The 18,670-nt window shown below is 52.2% G+C and overlaps 1 protein-coding gene across 5 annotated transcripts in view; it reads left to right on the forward strand.

The window, feature by feature from the left end:
* The window catches only part of Hers (Histone gene-specific Epigenetic Repressor in late S phase), a 262,505-nt gene that overhangs the window by 175,442 nt on the left and 68,393 nt on the right, over positions 1-18,670 (forward strand). Inside the window, exon 1 of one of the 5 annotated variants that reach the window (XM_055072493.2) lies at positions 192-420. The exons of 1 other annotated variant lie outside the window; for it this stretch is intronic. The gene's annotated coding sequence lies outside the window, so the exon portion shown is untranslated. Of the gene's footprint in view, positions 1-191; positions 421-494; positions 1,123-1,168; positions 1,506-18,670 lie in introns of those variants that run through there. 3 more of the 5 variants (XM_055072492.2, XM_050181109.3, XM_055072495.2) reach the window with 3 other exon arrangements.

Raw genomic sequence — 18,670 nt, forward strand, 5'->3', positions numbered from 1 at the left:
CACCTCTCCCTTCCTCATACGTCATCGTTTCTACAGGCTAAGGTTTATCACCTCCAAAAAAGCTAGCGTGCAGCGCGACGTCTGGAGCGCGATGTTGCTCCGCGTTGTCAGCGTTGTCCGCTGCTACAGAGAGCAAGAGCGAGAAATTGCGAGAAGCGAAGCGTGGTCCTCGTCGTTGCCACGTCCTCTCCGATTGGTCGGCGCCGCGGCCTCTCCGTGTCGCGTGCCGCGATTGGCTGCCGGCGCCGCTGCCTTCCTCGTCCGCGAGAGAACCGGCGACCGCGGCGACGCCTCGGCGGCAGTCTCAGGGGTGGGGGGTTGCGAAGGTTCGTCGCTGCGTCAGTGTTTTTTCTTTTTTTACCGTGTCGCCCGTCTTCGCCCTGGATTTTCGCTGCCCTCGACGACGTCGGCGCCATCAACGTAAGTTGCATACGACTCTCTGCTGCGGCAGCGTTCCCGGCCAACGGCGTTGCGGGCCGCCGCTGACCGTGTCGCTCGTTTTCACGAGCTTCTCGGTCGGCTCGGTTGCTTCGGCGCGCGCGGAAAAATCGGGCGCAGCCGGCGGTGCGAGCGAAGGGGGGACAAAAACAGGTAGCGCCATCTGTCGGCGCAGCCGTCAAGCGTGTCGCTCTCTTCTCGGCTCGAGAGCTGCGAAGGCGAGGGCGCTAAGCCTAACGCCACGCTTCTCCTCCCTCTTCCGCGCCCTCGCTCGCGCTCACAGCCTCGCGTACTACGCTGCTAACGCTGCTGCGTTTGCGAGCCCCTCTCTAGCGGCTTGCTGTGGCTGGCTGCGGACTTCAGCGCCTGGAAGTAGCCCGGAAAACGACTGCGGCGTCGTCGACAGCAAAACAACGAAAAAAAAAAAACAAAGCGGCGTCTGCAAACAAGAGTGCCAGCGGTGGTGGTGGTCGCCGCGGAATATCGGTTCTTGTCCGAAGGAGGCTCGCTTCTTCTCTACGGTGCTTGTGTTGTTCAAGTGGGTGGTGGTGCTGGTGGTGCTGCCGCTGGTGTACTACGAGGCCGCGAGCTTTCCGGCAGGCCGGCCTTCTTCCACTGTGGATGCTGCGTCGACGCCGCTGCGGTCAAGAAGCCATCCAGCGGGTGTTGTCCCCGCTGCGTGCTGTGAGTGCGCCCTCTTCTGTTTTTCCTCTAGCGAAGCGGGGTTTAGGAAAAGTCGCGTTGCCGTCGTCGACCGAGGCGAGCCCCCCATCGTCGGCGTCGCGCTATGCCTAGCAGCGACGACGAGTCGAGGGGACGCCCGTGAACAGCGCGGCTCGCTTGCTTCCCTTCGCTCGCTCGGTCGGTGGCTCTCGCTTCTTCTAGGCCACGCCGCGAGCGTCGAGAGCGCGTTTCGGGCGGCGTACCACCTCGTCTTCGCCAGCGCCCGGGAGAGACGCAGTCGCCTACTTCTGGAAGGCTCGTTCTAAGTCTCTTTCATCGGCGTGCCGTATTTTCGCGGTGTCTTTTTTTTTTTTCCCGCTACCAGTCTTTCCTGATCGCCTGTGGTGAGATTCTCTCGATTTTTTTTCTCTCTCGGCTCGTAGTTGGGTTTGATTGGCGTTGTGTTGGCTTTGCCGAAACGAGCCCAGTCACACTACTGGGTCGACCTCTTCTGTGTTTCCCGACGCCCAGCCTCTGTTTTTCTTTTGTTTGTGTGTATCGCGCCGTGCCGGCAGTTCCCGTCGACCGCTTTCAGAAGCCGACACACATTGTAGCGGTATGAGCTGGGTGCGGGCTCCGTCCTGTTTATTAAGCAATGTGAGCTGAAGAAAAAATAGCGGGCCGGTGTTGCTTTGTAGTTGCGAAGCTGACACGAGACAAACGCGTGGTTGCTTTGCTTTTTTCTTTTTCTTTCTTTTCTTTTTTGTCCGTTGTGATGCGGCCAGTGTAAGCTGACACACCTATAACTTCTGGCGTGCTTGTGTTCTTTACGTTATAGAAGTGCGATCGCTTAATATACGTGCTTAGAAACGGTGCCCGATAGTTATTCTGTTGACGCACTGTACTGTTTGTACACCGCAGACAATCGTTACCAAGGCTAGAGATATACTTTTCTCACTGCGCGCATTCCCGACCAAAAATAGTGCGGCATATATGAAGGGAGGAGGCAGACGCGCGTCATCTAACTCAATGTAAAACGAAGCCACACTTTTACGTTGCGAAATGTGGCGCACTTGTTAGTCGAAGGCGCCGGAGATCCGAAACTATTGAGCACCGATCAACAGGAGTGACGTGTTTCTGCGGTCAGCGCGTCACGCGACCAGTGCATAGTAGTGCGCCCAAGTAATGCGCGATTTGACGGAAAAACTGCATCCACAAGTTGTAGTTGTTGCTCTTAAGAAGGTGTCGCAGGTCAAGAACGCCGGGAAGCGCGCAGAGTGACTCATACACCCATGACCGCACTGCTCGCGTAGCTTCTGGAGCGGAACGTTGCCTGTTACTCGTGGCCGATTAAAGACATCACCGGCACTGGAGCATAGCAGATGCACGAGACAGAAAGAACACAGCCGCCGGAAAGGTCATCCAGGCGTGGGCGGTGTCGACATTTCCAAGCGTTGCTGTGTTACCCGGGATGCTTGCTTGGCAGTGGCATTGCAGCGACGTGTGGATTTTTTTGGAAAGAGTAGTCGAGACTCTTAGCGCCACTCACAAAAAGTCGCGTACAAAGGGGCAGCAGGGGTATACGAGTGACGTCATCGGCTGCGTTTCCTCGCAGAGCCGGATAACGACGCAACTCTGCTCGAGTTGTTTGTGCAGTGACGTCACGAGGGGAGGGGGGGAGGCGCGGGCTTGCTAGTGGCATTGTGACGTGCTGACAAGAGCGAAAGAAGAAACGTCTTCTTGCCCGTGTCATTAGTGTGTGTGTGTGTGTGTGTGTGTGTGTGTGTGTGTGTGTGTGTGTGTGTGTGTGTGTGTGTGTGTGTGTGTGTGTGTGTGTGTGTAGGATGAAGGCCGCACCCGACTCGTCCAAATGCCAGTTCCGTTAACTGCTTTGTCTGCGGTACAGTGAGCATAGTACTGAACACCTGTACTTTGCAAACGAAAGACAAATGCTAGCGACTACAAATTTATATGCACTCTTTAATAGGAGTGAGCGCCATCTGGGATACTTTGCTCCATAGCAGTGATTATCACGCACGACAAATCTCTCCAACAGTAATTGCCGCTTGCCGCAGTAAAACAACCGACGAATCCGTTGGCATTTTCTCGCTGTTGTTCGCCGCCTTTGACGTAACAATTGCCAAGTACCAACTTCGATGAAAACTTTGCCACATCTATTATTCTTGCTTTCCTGGAAAATTCACGCCTGTAGAGATTGTCATTTTTTTTTTTTTTCTTCGGCGCGGAGCTCGAAGAATGTGGCAGGGTTACCACGTTTCCGTGACGTCACATTCCGCAGCTTGTCCATTATCTGTCGTCCGCGGTTTCAGAGTCCCGTACGTGGCCACTGCCCCTGCCAGAGTTAGCTACTCTTATCTCCGGCGGCAGAAAAAAAGAAAAAAAAAATGTGTCTCAGAAAAAGGGCTCAAAAAGCATGCGATGGCTTTTCACAAACGACTCGTCACCCTTTTCTCGAAACGTTTGCACGCAACCATTTGAGGGCATTTAGCTCGAAAATGGGGTAGCTTAGTTTTCGTTAAGCACGACGCGGAGCGGCTCAAAACTGAAGTCGGGTCGGCGCAAACTGCGCTTACACAAACGGGTCTCGTACCAGACAGTCGAAACTATAGCGAACGCGGGCGCTTACATCCATCCTGTCAATTAGCCTGAGCGAGTCAACCCCCTCTACCCGTTGCACGCGGGTTGAGAGAAGTCGCTTCGACGCTCCCGCGGCCCGAACCGCTAGCCTACCGTCAAGACAAACGCGACGATCGAATTTGGGCCGACTCGACGCGACTTTGATCCGGTTCGTGTAAAGGTGGCCACACGCTGATCCGACCGCGTTTACACACGCGTCCGGGCTGAATAGTCCCGACCCCGTTGAGAATCAAACGAGATTTGTAGCGAGTGCGCCCGAAATAATGTGTGCGAGGGAAAGGCGACGGCGCGCATGTAAGTACAAGAATTTCTCCGTCTGCTTGTGCCTTGTTTTAAAGGACCTTAGCCTACCCACTGGCGTTTATAGCCCGACGAACGCATTTCATTCGGACGAGCCAGCGGGCTCGCGTAGTCGCGCATGGCAATGGAGCCCTGAGCTGAGGGCCCCACTCATCGAGGAAATTCCCTACTTGTTTTGCCAAATAAATGTTTATTCTCTCTCTCTCGCTCCGACTCGGTAGCCGCGGTTTTAGGTCAATGCGACAGTAGCGCGTCGCATTCTTCTTTAGTGCATCGCAGTGGTTAATACGCGATACCACAAGTGTGACGCAACTCCCACCCTTCGCCTGCAACAGGCCAGCGCGTGGCGCCTGTTTCCCGCGTTTTTCTTTCTTTTTCTTTTTTTCTTTCGTATTCCATCGATGATGAGCGCGGGAGAGCACAATGAGAGATTTGCAGCCACTTGCGAAAATGCGCGGCGAGGAAGGCAGAGACAAATCTAGGCCTTAAGTTTACCGCAGAGAAATCCGGGAATTACGATCTTCAATGGAGAGACGTGTAAATTACCTGGTGTCAAGCCAACAGCGAATCGTACCCATGGTCAGTTCGATGTAAATACTTCGGCGTATGCATAAACGAAGGAAAGACTTAGTCAAGCACCCTACCAAGGCTATCCGAAAATAAAGGGGCAAGCGGAATGCAGCAATGACGAAACACGGGCCACTTTGGGGCCGCAGTAAATGTGAGACGGTGCGTGGAATCTGGAAAGGAGTAATGGTGCCAGTGCTTACGTTCTCAAATGCCATTCTGCGCTTCAAATCGGATGTCTTGTCGGGGGTTGGATGTTAACGAAATTGATCGGTAGGCCGGTTGGCTTTTTGGGGAGCCCACGGGCAAAGCCACAAACAAGGCAGTGCTGGGTGACGTGGGCTGGGCCTCATTTGAAGTCGGAGAGAAGCGCAGAGCAAGATCAGTTTTCAAGAAGGGATCGGGAACACGGATCAAAATTAATGGGCAGCCGATGTCCACAAGTATCCGTGCCTAAAAAGCGTGGACACAGAATGGAGGAAGAGGTCAAGAAAGTTGGCAACGAAGTACAGGGCAATTAAGTGTCGATAGACGACCGGGAGTCGCAAAAAAAAAAGAAAGCGAGATAAATGGAGACGGTGAATCGGATGCAAGGAGCGGAAACGAAAAAGGCCGTGCTCTACCAGAACGGGAAGAAATAAATCAGAAGGGAAAATCTGTACGATAGCACAAATGGCAGTGTCTCGCTATGTGTGGCTCGAGCCGCTTGCATAAGGACGAAAACATACCGCAACAAATAATCGTAACCGGATAAGACGTGTGTGCTGCAGAAAAAATCCAGAGACCACTCGGCACATTCTAATGGAATGCGAAGGGATTCACCCAGTCAGGCCCATAGCTAACGTATACACCTTCCAGAAGCGCTTGGACAGAAGTGGACGAAGCATCGAGCGGTCATAAGCAAGAGACGCTTAGAGTATTGGTGGAAAGAGAAAAGCAGGGAAGATATTGATGCGACGGGATCTGTTACAGGCATAGTAGCGGTACAAGGTAGCTAGAGAAATTTTCAGGAAGAGAAAGAAAGATTAAAGAGATGTATAAACAAAAATACTATAAGGAAAAGCATGTATAGCATACCCGCGTAACTCAAGCAGGCTAGGTCAGTGTCGCTCCCTAAACCCACCCGCGTCTTCCTTCGTTCTCCTCCGTCAGTGAAGACGTGCTTACGTGCCTAAGCGCACGATCTCTACCACATGCACGTGGCTGACGTTGGCGTCAGCTCGCGTCCGATTGTGCAAAAAAATAAAATAAAAATAGAAAAAGCGACTTATCTGTGGTTGTGGCTGGGAAGAAGAAAGGAACTCTGCTGGCCCCACCGGCGCCTGAAAGGCAAGCAGGGGAAGGGGGAGGGGGGTTCAATAGCTTTCACGCGACATCACGAACGCAACTTGCCACTGTGCTAGTATACGCCAACATTAAGACCACGATCACGCCACTGCAGATTTGTTCTTGCTGTGCTCAATGCCTGGACGTAGATGCTCCGTACTTCGTAATACCGTATTTACTCGATTCTAAGCACCCCCTTTCTTTCACGATCGCGATGCCCAAAGTGAGGGGGGGGGGGGTGCTTAGATTCGAAAAATCTAGGATGACCCCTCCTCCCTCTTTTCGTTGCGACATCACGACGAGACGGCTGCGAGAAATAACATTTTATTTTGCAGACATTCAAAGGAAAAATCGGTGCAGACAGTGAACCTACCGCTTGTGTCGGATGCTCGGTTATCACTGCCACTCGAGTTCGTCGCACCGCTTGAACCGCCGCTCTCGGTATCCCACAGCAGGTCGTCTTCCGTTCCGTCGAAGTGGTTTGGGATCGAGCGCTTCTCAAATGATTTGACCACAACGTCCACTTGGACCCGCTTCCATGCGTCCGAAATCCACTTTGCCATGGTTGATGGGGACCCTTTCTGTAGCTTTCGCCGTACAGCCGTACAGTCCGGCTGTACGGCGTACTCGCGCCGCGGACTCCGTGCCACCTCGGGATTCCGACGGCTCCGGCTCGATGACAGAGTGAGCAAGCGCGCTTGGCTGCCCTGGCTACGCGCTCTTCCTAACAAATATGGGGGTGCTTAGATTCGCATGCAAACATTTTTCCCAATTTTCTCGCGAAAATAGAGGGGGGGGGGGGTGCTTAGAATCGCGAAAATACGGTAGTTTGTAACAAAGACGTGTTATCGCTAGTCACTCGCTTACTCTGTGAACCGTCACGAGACGTTCAGCTTCGAACATCCGTGTATACCGTCGGCGTAGCCGCCGTCACCCACGCTTCGGTGCATCGATTCGAGTGTGCGCCCAATCTCTTCCTATTTTTGACGCGCGGGCGATAAGTGGACATGCGTTTGCGTGTGAGCTGAGACGGATGCGTGTAGATAACGTGCGAGTAACGTTAACCGAGCCAGGAAGCCGCGGCGCTACACCCTTTGTCACTGTGTAACGAGCGGTACTCGCTCTTTCCGGCGATCCAGGGTCGAAGTCCTTTGTTAGGAGGGTGGCGATACAACTCTGGAAGATGAGTGATTTTCTTTATCCTCGAGGAAAGCATTCTTCGAGGATAAACACAGGCATTCCCTATGTAGCAGCGGTCCGTGAACTTGGCCGCACAGATTAATTCTATTCCTTAATATGTCGGTGACTGTCGCTGCAGCCAACCACTGACATTTCTCGGCTTGAGTGCTTGAAGACCGCCCCATCGCTTGTCGGCCCACAAAGCTGCGAAGGCACTTTTGTCTTCCTTGAGGGCGACTGGTCTACGTGAACGCATTTGACTCACTCAGGCCCTCCATGTGCGTGCACGAGCTCCCTGCAGCGTTCCTCTCCCTCCCTTCCCTCTAATTCACCTTTCTATTCCCTCTCTCCCGTCACCCAGAGTAGGGTAGCCAACCATACGCATTTCTGGTTAACATCCCTGCCTTCTGTTTCTTGCCTCTCCTCGTACTTGCAGCTTGAGTGGAGCGCAGTGCGTTCACGAACACCCAGTTTCATTTACGACAGCTGATCGCCGAGTAGCAGGGCAGAAGCGGTAATGGTTTCGTATTCGTGCACGTTCGCTGAGGCAGCGTGCGGTTCGCCGCCGAAAGCGCCATCTCGTTCCTCTGAAGCAAACTCCTCCGCGAAGAGGCTGCTGTGCAACTGTTGCTATTGTGCACAGAGTTATGCAGCATATCGATTACCTGCCTGTCTGGCAAGACCCCGACCACGCTATTGTGGTTGACGTCGCTGGCATCTGGGCTCAAGTCGTAACTACGGCTTTTTTTTTTACCTGATCCTATTTGTAACGTTGTTGGGGAATAACTACAGCGAAAAAAAATTTACCTTCTGAGTTGTTGCGTGTCAAGGAAGAGGAGGAGGAGGAAATAACTTAATTAGAAAAAAATCAAACAATAAAACGCATACGTGACGTACTAAACATCCTTAGGCACCTGTCCAGCAGAAGGGGCCCTCAGTCCAGCGCTCCTGCGGCTTTTGCTGCCTCCCGAGCCCGGCACACCAGCTGCTGCTGGTCACACGGATCTGTGCTGGACAGCACAGGATCCCACTCTTCTAGTGTGGGGTGGGACGGGGGGGAAGTGAAGTGCCGGTATGCGGGAGCATTCCCATGTTGTCTGGTATAATGATGCGTATGGTCTCGCAGCGCGAGAATTTGTACGTGTACACAGTGTGGGGTGTATGGCGTGTGGTAGATAGAGGCTCATGTGTGGGAAGGTATTGGTTTGTAACTGCCTCCATGCCACTGCGTCCTTGCGAGTCAGGCATTTGAGAGGTGGTGGGCAGAGGCGCCGTGGGAGGCGACACCGTTGGAGTATCGTGTTGTATGCGAGTGCTACGGTGTCCCTCTTAGAGTGCTTCGTGGTCGGCTCCCTTCTTGCGGTGTCCCTGTGGCATATGCTGGAGCTACAACGTGTGCGCGCTGGTTTCCGCGAATGGACTTGTAGCCGGAGGTCCAGATGGCCGTGACCTCTGGTAGCGTTTGAGGCGCGTGATTATTGAGAATGTTGTAGGCTGTAGCAGTCATACACGTCGGCTTGCGTTGTTGCGGCAGGCCGCCTGCACGAGTCGGTGACTATTATGGTGTCCTCATTGTGCTTCGGTTGGGGATACCATGGGACAAGGGCAATAGCTGCTTCTTCAGCTTCGACAGTGGTATACAGTGCCTCTCAAAAGAGGCAGATGTGACTTCTTGGAATTCGGAGTTGGTCGCACATGCCGTGTGAGCAGGTTCGCGTGACCGTGTCTGGCTGCGTCTTTGTGTAGAAGGTGTTGTGGGAGCTTTCAGTGGGGCTTTTGGAGCGCCCTGCATAGTACGTGCCTGTAGGCGAGCCGCATGACCATCCGGATGCATGTTCCGTGGTATGGGGGCTATCTAGATGTAATCTCGGATATCGGGGGGGGGGGGAGGCTGTGTCGGTGCGTTTGTGTCTGTTCTCTTGTGTAGGAACAAGCCCAAGCGTTGCAGCACGCGTCTGACTGGGATTGTGAAGGCTAGCTAGGCGTTCCCGCTGCCTTCTATGGTGGGCCTCGATGATTTCTCCGATTGTATGGTGGAGTCCCAGGGACTGGAGTCATTGGTTGGTGGTTCCCGGTGTAAGGCCTAGGGTTTGTTCGTAAACCTTACGGAGGAGTACGGCAATTTTTCCCCCCAGTTCTCTAGGTGTAAAGTGGGAGGTACGGAGTCGCGTATGCTACACGGCTTATTATTAGGGCTTGAATGAGTCGGAGGATGTCTTCTTACGTGAGGCCTTGGCGGCGCGACGTTTCCTACCGACCATCCTCATCACCTGCGAGATCGTTTGGATCGGACGTTGGATAGCGTAAGTGCCGCCTCCGTTTCGTTGGAGATGGAGGCCCAAAAATGCGCAGTCTGCCCCCGAGAAGAATATTCTTAGTTAATATTCTCAATAAATCTGCCCCCGAGAAGAATATTGATTTGTGGTTATAATTCTCGCGTTCGTCCCAGTTTATTTTTTTTTTTCTGAGTATGAGAAGTTCCGATTTCTCTGTAGATAGTTGTAGACCGTATAATTTGTGCGTAGTCTTCAACTGTGTCCGTGGCTTGCTGTACAGGGCGTCCTGTTACTCTCCCACCGACCCCCGAGTCGCCCAGACAGTGATGTCGTCGTCGTAGAGAGCGTGTTGGATGCCTGGGATGATAATGAGTTTGGCCGGGAGACGCATCGTTTATACGTTGAAGAGCGTGGAAGAGAGCACAGCTTGTTGTGGTGTGCGTACCTCTGTTAGGTCTGTGTATAGCGTCTGTTGTGTGCCACAAACCACGACCCGATTACGAGGCACGCTGTTGTGTGGGGACTGCGGATTAATTTTGCGATTGTTATATTTTCTGGGGGGTGGGGGGGTAACGTGCACCCAATTCGCGTTGGGCGATGGTATCTTTTTTTTTTTTTTTTGCTATGGGCACGTGATGCGAGAAATGATACAGGTCAACGTAAAAGAACAATACCATTACTTTTCGTAAAAAGGAAGCCGTCATCCGGGAAGACGTCGCAATGTTTTCACATTCGTCCGCATATAGGGATACCCTTGACCTTTCTTTCTTTCTTTCTCTCTTTCTTTCTTTCTTTCTTTTTGAAGAGCACGATAACATATAAATACAGGCGCAGACATTGCGGCTATTGCGTCGAGTCTTCGGCCAGCCTCCTTCCTATAAAGTCGCACGGAGGCTTGCTCGACCGACGGTCAACGTCGTGGGCCCTGTTAGATATGGGGCTGTTTCCTGTGCCTACTTCGAGTTCCCCAGACCACATCGAATCGCGCCACTGCTACGTAAGAAATGCAGAAGCATGGATGACACATTCCTGAGGCACGACATGTGCAAACAAGTTGGCGGCCCCCACTTCGTGTGCTCCGCGGTCGCTATTCACTGCTTGACTCTTCCAGAAAAGCGAGGGGATAGCCCGGCACTGTTGGAAGTGGGTCCCGGACCAAGACGGCGCTATTGTACCGGGTCGGCCTGACGGCGGTAATTCGCCGTTACAACCAGACGCTGCGGAAGTCCGCAAGGCAAGACCGCGGGGAGCCGCCGGGTGTGACATCACCGCACGGGAGCCTACCATTGGCCGAAGGTGGCGTCATCGGAGCGGGCTCTCCCATTGGCCGAACATGACGCGACTTCCAGTCTTCGAAGGGTTTAAAAGAAGCCTTCCAGAGAGACCAGAGCATTCCCTGATTCACCTCTCTCGAACTTCTTGCCGCGGGCCGCAGCGTCCGAGTTGTTGCCGGCCCGTAATGACTGTACGACTGTTACTTGAGTCTCACCTCTCTGTATATAATCTAAAATAAACCTCCCAAGTTTTGTTTTCATCCCGAAGTCCGTCCCCCAACCCCTACAGCCCGAAAGCCCATCGCGCTGGGACGATTCGCGGTCGCCGGTTTCACGCCGGCGTTGTCGTCGGTGTCCTGTGCCTTGCCGATATACGCCACGATACGCTCGCGAAAAAATCGTTGCAACTCGCTTCGTGCACCCTGCCCAGTCGCTAACCGTCGCGGAGGCTGGATGCCAGCCATTTAGTCTCTCGCGACGTCCGCCAGGGTGGCGCCACAAGAAGCCCCGCGAAAGAAAATGCGGATTTTTGCGAACGGTCTATATCCGTCAGTGCGAAGCTCTCCTATCACAGTCCCCGCATGGCCGTCAGAGGCGCTTCAAACTGCGCGCTGCGATTGTTTGTAGATACCCGAAAGAAAAAAAAAATAGTCCTTTGTCGCTTTGTTCTTTGTATCTTGTCGCTCAGCAATAGTCAACCTTGCCCGCACTTCGTTTATTGAACGCCGTGGTTTGTATACGCGCGCATCTTAACGCGTTCCAAGTGACAGTAGTGTTACAGCTGTATAATCCACGGCGCTTCGTCCCACTTCGTCCTGTACTTACTTACTGGAACTGGGACTTATCGTCGGAGCAAGCAACGGGGACGCGGCCTTCTCGTCAACACGAGCTCGTCGTCGGAATTCCAACTTATTCCGAGCTTCCCTTTTAAAGCGAAGCTTTCTTTTCCTCTTCTCTCGACTTTCCGGGCACTGCTGCTGCTGTGATGGTCTTGCCTCGCGCGCCGCTGGGTTTCTTGCAATACCACAAGATAGCGCTCGCATCTGCGCATCCCTAAAACCATAGTTTCTCACTATAACATCTAGAGGGTAATCTGGCACCACCGTCTATGGGAGTTTCTTAAGGGGCACCGTGCCGTCATGGGAATGACGGTATATGTGTCTGCGTGGCTCGTGTTGGCTGTTGTTGTAAGAGGCTTCATCTAAAACGTGGATATGGCTACGCAAATAACGCGTTTTCAAAGTAAAATCTTCATAAAATGTTTCCATTCACGCATATTACATCTTTACTCACCCACGATGCATGACCAAGCGAAGAAAATCAAGAACAGACGACCAACTGTTTCAAAGCGAGCGCGAACCTTGTCGTCTGTCCTCCAACTTTAGCGGCCCGCTGATACTTTTTACGTAACATGTAGTCTTACACACAATAACAAGTTCTCATAGTTAAACAAAACATGTTTTCGCGTAATAATAAAGCTAGAACAGCTTTTCACGTGCTGTTCTAGTAGAAAATGAATCATTGTGACAGACGGAACGGTACTTGCCAAGCGCGTCTTCAAGGTGTCCTGTCTCTACGAGAACGATGCCAATCCGAATCCACAATATACCGGCATTCCCATGCATACCACAGCGCAGCAGCGCCAGATTTCCCTCTAGGTAATGTAGTGAGAAACTCTATGCCTAAAACCCCTTAAACTTCGTAAAGTAGTGACACTCTCCTCCTCTGGCTTTACTCCTCCTCGTTTCTCCTCTCTTTCACGCTCCCTCCTCGACCGTGGCGCCGCCTACACTGCTCGAGCGTAGCAACGGCGCCAACATGCGCTCCTCGCCACTCCGTAGACGCTTCTCGAGCAAAAATGGCGCTGATGCACGGCGCGAGGGCCCACGTGATGCTATTAGGCCAATAGCGACGCGGCGTCGGCCTCGGCCAGAGCGCCCGAGGAGGAGGCGGCATTCTTCAAAGCGTGGCAGTACTTTACGAAGTTTAAGGGGTTTTACGCATCCCGGCCGGCGCCGCAGCGGGCCGGAATGTCACGTGCCGTGCTTGCTTTTCTATGCGACGAAAAATGCAGGTGCTGGGCAGTGGAGGTCGCGTGCTGGGTGATAGTGTAAACATTGCAATCGTCCATAGCCTGAAGATGACGCTTGGAGCCGGCGTCTAAACAGCGTGCAGGGGTAGGCATTCTGTTAAAGAGTCCAACCTAGTGGACTTGTCCAATTTCGTCTGCTGCAGAAGTGCGATTGGCTGTGGCGCCTAGCGCTACTGCGGACGCGCAGCCCAGCCCAGCCAATCAGGACTTCAACAGCAGACGAAATGTAGATGTCCGCTAGGCTGGACAGAGTACCTTCCTCAGGTCACGTGCGTAAAAGGAGCACGTCTTCGATATACGCAGTGAAACGTGGTGCATACAGCGAATGTGTGTCTGCAATGTATGCGTACAATTTTATAGTAATTAATTGAATTGCGTACAGCCCCATAATTCAGTTAACGTTTAGCACCTGTGTCGCGATGCGATCTGCAATGTGAGGCAATGATAGAGCTCAACCCTCTCGGAGATTACGTACAATGACGCTCGACAACGCCTCAAGCAAACACGTCTCCCCGTGTGTTCTGTGGACTACGCAGGCAAACAGCAGTGGCGCACGCAAGGTAACGTTTAACATCGACTCGCCACTCTCGTGTTGGACTGTACGCTGAAGAAATGACACATTCGCCGCCAACGTCGCCGCTAACTATCGCCGGTCAAAGCAAACAGCACACAAAGCTTCGCTTACATCGATTCCCACAGTGCGTGGGATGCGCATATTTTTCTTCTTTCTCTTTTTGTTTTCATACCAGAACAACCACTCAACGATTCCTCACGATAGAGATGTACTGAGAAGTCACGCGAGTCCGGCAGCCCGAATTGCTTTTCGCGTAACTAAGTAGTACTTTTACGAAGTTGCGCTTAGTGTGTCGTCTTCTCTTACGTCCTTGTCGTTTTTTGTTGCGCAATATCATTTGAGTAATGGATCACCAACTTGCCCGCAATGCTGCTCTCATTTCCCGGAATGCTGCTCTCTATACATTTACCCATAGTTGCGCCGAGTCAACTTGTGGGTCCGGCTGAGCTTCGCAAGGTTTGCCGAAACAAGGTTCGCAGCCACCAGACGCACACAGGCGACGCCGCCCGACGTGGTGGCTTAGCGTCTACGGCGTTGCGGGGCTACAAGCACGAGGTCGCGGGATCGAATCCCGCGGCCGCGGCTGCCGCATTGCAATCGATGAAGACGAACTGCAAAAAAAAAAAAAAAAAAGACGCCCGTCTCTCCTATGATTGGGGGGTGGGGAGCGTTGTTAAAGATCCCCTGGTGGTTAAAATTACACCGGAGTCCCCTCACCTCCTCCTCCCCCTCCCCCACTACGGCGTGCCTCTTAGCGAAGTCGTGGTTTTGGTTCGTAAAGCCCCAGAATTCAATTCAACGTCCGACAACCGTCCGCAGTTGGCCACTGTATCAAGTAAAATTGGTGGCAGTTCAAAAGTATTGAATGCTTCTCCGTATTGCTCATAACAATACAGTTTATGTTGGTGTCGTCTGCGTAGGAAGCGTCGAGTTTTTCTTTCTTTCTTTTTTAAGTTGGTGCATGATAGCTGGGACGACACCCTGTTCATATGCCGTCGTGTTTGAGAACGCATCCGTTGTGCTTCCGGTTGGGACGCGTATACGACGCATGCACGCATACCGCGCGCATCGTGCGAAAAATAGCTCTCGATATCTCTTACTCTCTCTCGTCTGAATTGCGATGGAGCAAGCAATTGAACGCGCGTTGCTGTATCACTGTATCTGCGAGAGAGAAGCTTGCGGCGGCTCCTCGACGGGGGGCTCGGCCTCGGCGCCCGACCTTTGTGAAATCGAGAGAAGAGATAGAAGGTTGCAAGGCGGGCTTTGTTGCGCTCTCTGTGCGATCGATGGGGTTGAGAGGGGGGGGGGGGGGTTAGGAAGGGGGGGATACGCCACTCTTACAAGATCTTGAGAGCGTGTGTGTGGGCGCGGACCGACGGCTGCGCAGCGCTTACGAAATGCCCGCATTTCCGCGTACCCTATAGCGGGGCAACGAAGAACGCAGACCCCCTCCCTTTTCGTAATTCGCAAGTGCGCTTCTCAGCGCTGCACATTTTCCCAACGGCAGCAACGTTGATGATGATTCCTTTAACAATGGGTCCAAACCCACTGTGGGGGACTGGGCTAAGAACCGGGCGGTGTAATAATAATCATAATAATAATAATAATAATGTATGCAACGAAAGTGTGAAAGAAATGGATTGCAAATGAAATACTAAGAAAAAGTAATTCAGTATTCGGTCTGACGTAAGCGGCAACAAGAAATAATTACGGCAGAACCCGTATCCTCACGATAACTGTCGACGTTATACAGTACGATTGGCATTCCTAGTAGCCTTTTTTATGATTTTTTTACCGAACCGAGAGCAATGTTATAGCGACACAGCGTGTTGCTAGAGTCGCGTTTGTTTTAAAATATTCATCGGTGATTTCGAGACTTTGGTTGCCTTCGGCCTCTATATGAGCGAACATACATCGTCGCCGGTTTCGGCCGCGAACTTTGGTATGGCACTCGCTCGGAAAGGTCTCCCGTGCCTGGCGTGACGACGACCGTACGATGACAACGCAGTGACAACTATGGAATGGCGAACAAGAAAAGGGCGTCGATGGGTCGTGTCGTTGAAATGAACACGAAGTGCTATGCCGGCTGCGCATATTTCCCCCACGAGAGCCATGCCTTTCCGTGTCCCAATACAAGCAAACTGTGCCTTTGTGTGCACGCTATTTGCCAAAAAAAGAAGGAAAAAAAAGTGCTTGCGCCGTCATTAGTCGGGCAAGGAGGAAGGAAGGAGAGAGAGAGAGAAAGCAGAAGGCAGGGAGGTTAACCAGAATAACTAGGTAGTTGAGCAAACTATCTCGCTGGAAAGCTAGCCTGAGAGCTATGAAAGGGAGCGGGGGGAGTGGGGGTGGCCTGTTGACGACTTGACGTGACAGCAGGACAGAAAAAAAGACAGAGCGCTGACTACGAACTCGTCTACCGTTTATCGAGACAGGTTAGTCACGTCTTTTCTGCTTATCTATATCGTAGCACTGACGTGCGTGGTTAGTTCTCGATGAAATTGTCCAAGAGTGTCCTGCGGCCAAAGCCGGTCGACCTCGCAGGTATGTGTATAGCGCGGATGGACAATCGCTGCTATGGCGCGACCAGCTTGGCTCATGTAAGCGTGACGTGCGCCTTTCCCTCAAAACTCTCTCCGCGGCAGCACATACAGTAGTAGTATTTTCTTTCTCCATATTTCGCTGCATTTCCTTGTCAGCTGATAAAATCGAGCGCGCTAAATATATCCGTACTGTAAACGTCCCTGTTAGATGGCACTTGCAACTGTCTATACAACTTCCGAATTGACGTATTGTCAATTAGTACAGTAATTAACGTGTCAGATAATTACTTGTAGTTACTTGCGTGTGTGTCATGAAAAAGGAAATATACGGTGGCTTCTCAACGCGACTGTGAATATAATGTACTTAGTTTCGTTCGTGCAAGGTGACCCCCCTCCCCTCCCTTTAAGAAAAGAGAAAAGGAAAAAATAAAAAAAGAGATTGGTCGGTCTTAGCTGGTACACCCCGTATAATGTACTCTGCAGCGTAATAATCCGGCCGGTCTGCCCGAGTCAGTGAACAAAGCACCCGAACGTCTCGATGCGTCATTCCGCGCGACGCTCCACTGTGCTGCCTCATGCAGACCGCAGACGCGCAGGCTGTCGTAACCGTCGTGCCAAACTGCGCGCCGCACGCGCTATTGTTCTAGGCGAGACTCATTGACCTTCTCTCTTCTTCCTGTATAGCTGCCGCGACACTGTCGCTCCCCCTCGGGCGCATTGTTTTGCGTTCACATTGTCGCGACTTCGCGTCTGTCGTTACGCCGTCGCGACGCCTCGCCTCGGCGCCCTTCTGCGCCGCGCGTGTGTGACCAGAAGTGGCAACACCTGCGATACGCAAGTTTTTTCGGGCCTATAGCTGTGCACGAGAATTTGACGTCAGCACCAGCCTGCTGAGCGGCGGGATTCTCCGTCTTTTTTTTTTTTTTTTTTTTTCGTTTTCTTGCTCGCTATTTACAGCGTGTCCACCTCCACACGCTGCTGTTTTGCGTAATTGGGGACCGCGAAATTTCGTCCGATTTCGCAAAATTCATGAAATTCTGCCTGCGAGGGGCGCGGAGCTATAGGCAGCTAGGAGTCCGCCGGACGCCACCTAGATACCGGAAGCCCTGTGCGCTCTGATTGATGACGTAACGCTACTTTAGGCGCGAAGTTTCAGTTGCCAAGCCCCGCGTGATGAAAGCGGTGACGTCAAAATCACCGCGGCTTCTTCTTCATCATCATCATGAGCCTAGTTTAATGTACCCTGCAGGACGAAGTCCTCTCCCTGCGATCTCCGATTACCCCTGTCCGGCGTCAACCGATTCCAGCTAGCGCCCGCGAATTTCCTAATTTCATCGCTCCACCTAGCCCTCTGCCGTCCTCGACTGCGCTTCCCTTAGCTTGGCACCCATTCTGTAACCCTAACGGTCCACCGGTTTTCTAACCTACGCATTACATGACCTGCGTAGCTCCATTTTTTTTTTCTCTTACTGTCGATTAGAATATCTGCTATCCCCGCTTGCTCTCTGATCCACACTGCTGTCTTCCTGTCTCTTAGCGCGACGCGTATCATTTTTCGTTCCATCGCTCTTGCGCGGTCCTTAAATTGTTTTCGAGCTTCTTTGTCAACCTCCAAGTTTCTGCCCTCATATGTGCATGTGCAAGTACGACAAAGAAGGAATCGAAAAAAGAAAAAGAAAATAATTGTGCGACGCAAATGTAATGTTTGCTTTCTGAGGCCCGAGCTGGCCGCTTGACGTTGAGGACGTGTAATTCTACAGTATTCCTTTTCCTACAATAAGGAAAACCGCGGTAGGGCAGAGAGAGAGAGAGATAGAGAGAGATTTATTAAAATAAAGGGGAACCGCAGGGTCCTTCCACGAACCCTAGTCGTCGTGGGTGGAGTCCTCAGTCGAGGCTTCCCACTGCTGTGTGATGGGGTGTGGGATTGTAGGGTTAGCGCTCACGAGCTGGCACGCCCGAGTGGCAGCTGGTAAGAACAAGTTCTTTTTTTTTTTTTACAAACCTGGTTAAATCTTGCTCACCGGTGAGAAGAAACAAACATGTGCAGTGATCAGACGATTAGTCGTAGAACTTGTAAATCGTTGAAAACATCCGTTTGCCGCTGGAAAAAAGAAAGCGTGAGGCGTCTACTCGGCACTTCGCAACGTAATGCAAGGGCATCTCCATCCAACCAGAACCCGGAGAGAATGCGCGCATGGAAAAGTGAAAGCGGTGCATATATACTCGCTCAACGTGCCTCCTCCTCGAATCTTGCGCAAGACCGACTTATTTGCGACAAAAAGAAAAGAAAGAAAACGAAGCATTGTTGCATTTCAACCTGCTTCTTGCGTCATCCGGCTCGTTGTACAATGCAAAACCGACGTTGCAGAATATAGTCAGTAGACGGGCTTCCACACCTTGGGACTGCGACGCGTGGTGATGCAACAAGTCCAATTCTTTCGCTTTTCGCGCCTCGAGATTGGTCCGAACGGCGCCCCATCGGCGTTATCACCGGGATGGGGGGGATGATAAAGGAACAAATTCGAGCGAAAGGGGTCGTCACGCATTACCGACACTGATTTCGTGTAGACTTCTCAAAAAGAAAAAGAGTCGAGAGCTTCTTTTGCGGAGCTTGCTCAAGCTTTTAGCGATCCGTGCGCCGCAAGGGGAGCTGAACGCGCGATGCTCTGGAACTTTTCGAAGCGAGATCGGGATGCCAAGATCGAGATCGCAGCCAAGCATGTGCTTGGCTGCGATAAAGCTAGGGAAACGATGGAGCATGTTTTATTAGAATGTGAAGA

Source organism: Dermacentor andersoni, chromosome 7 (assembly GCF_023375885.2).
Source record: "Dermacentor andersoni chromosome 7, qqDerAnde1_hic_scaffold, whole genome shotgun sequence".
NCBI lineage: Eukaryota > Metazoa > Arthropoda > Arachnida > Ixodida > Ixodidae > Dermacentor > Dermacentor andersoni.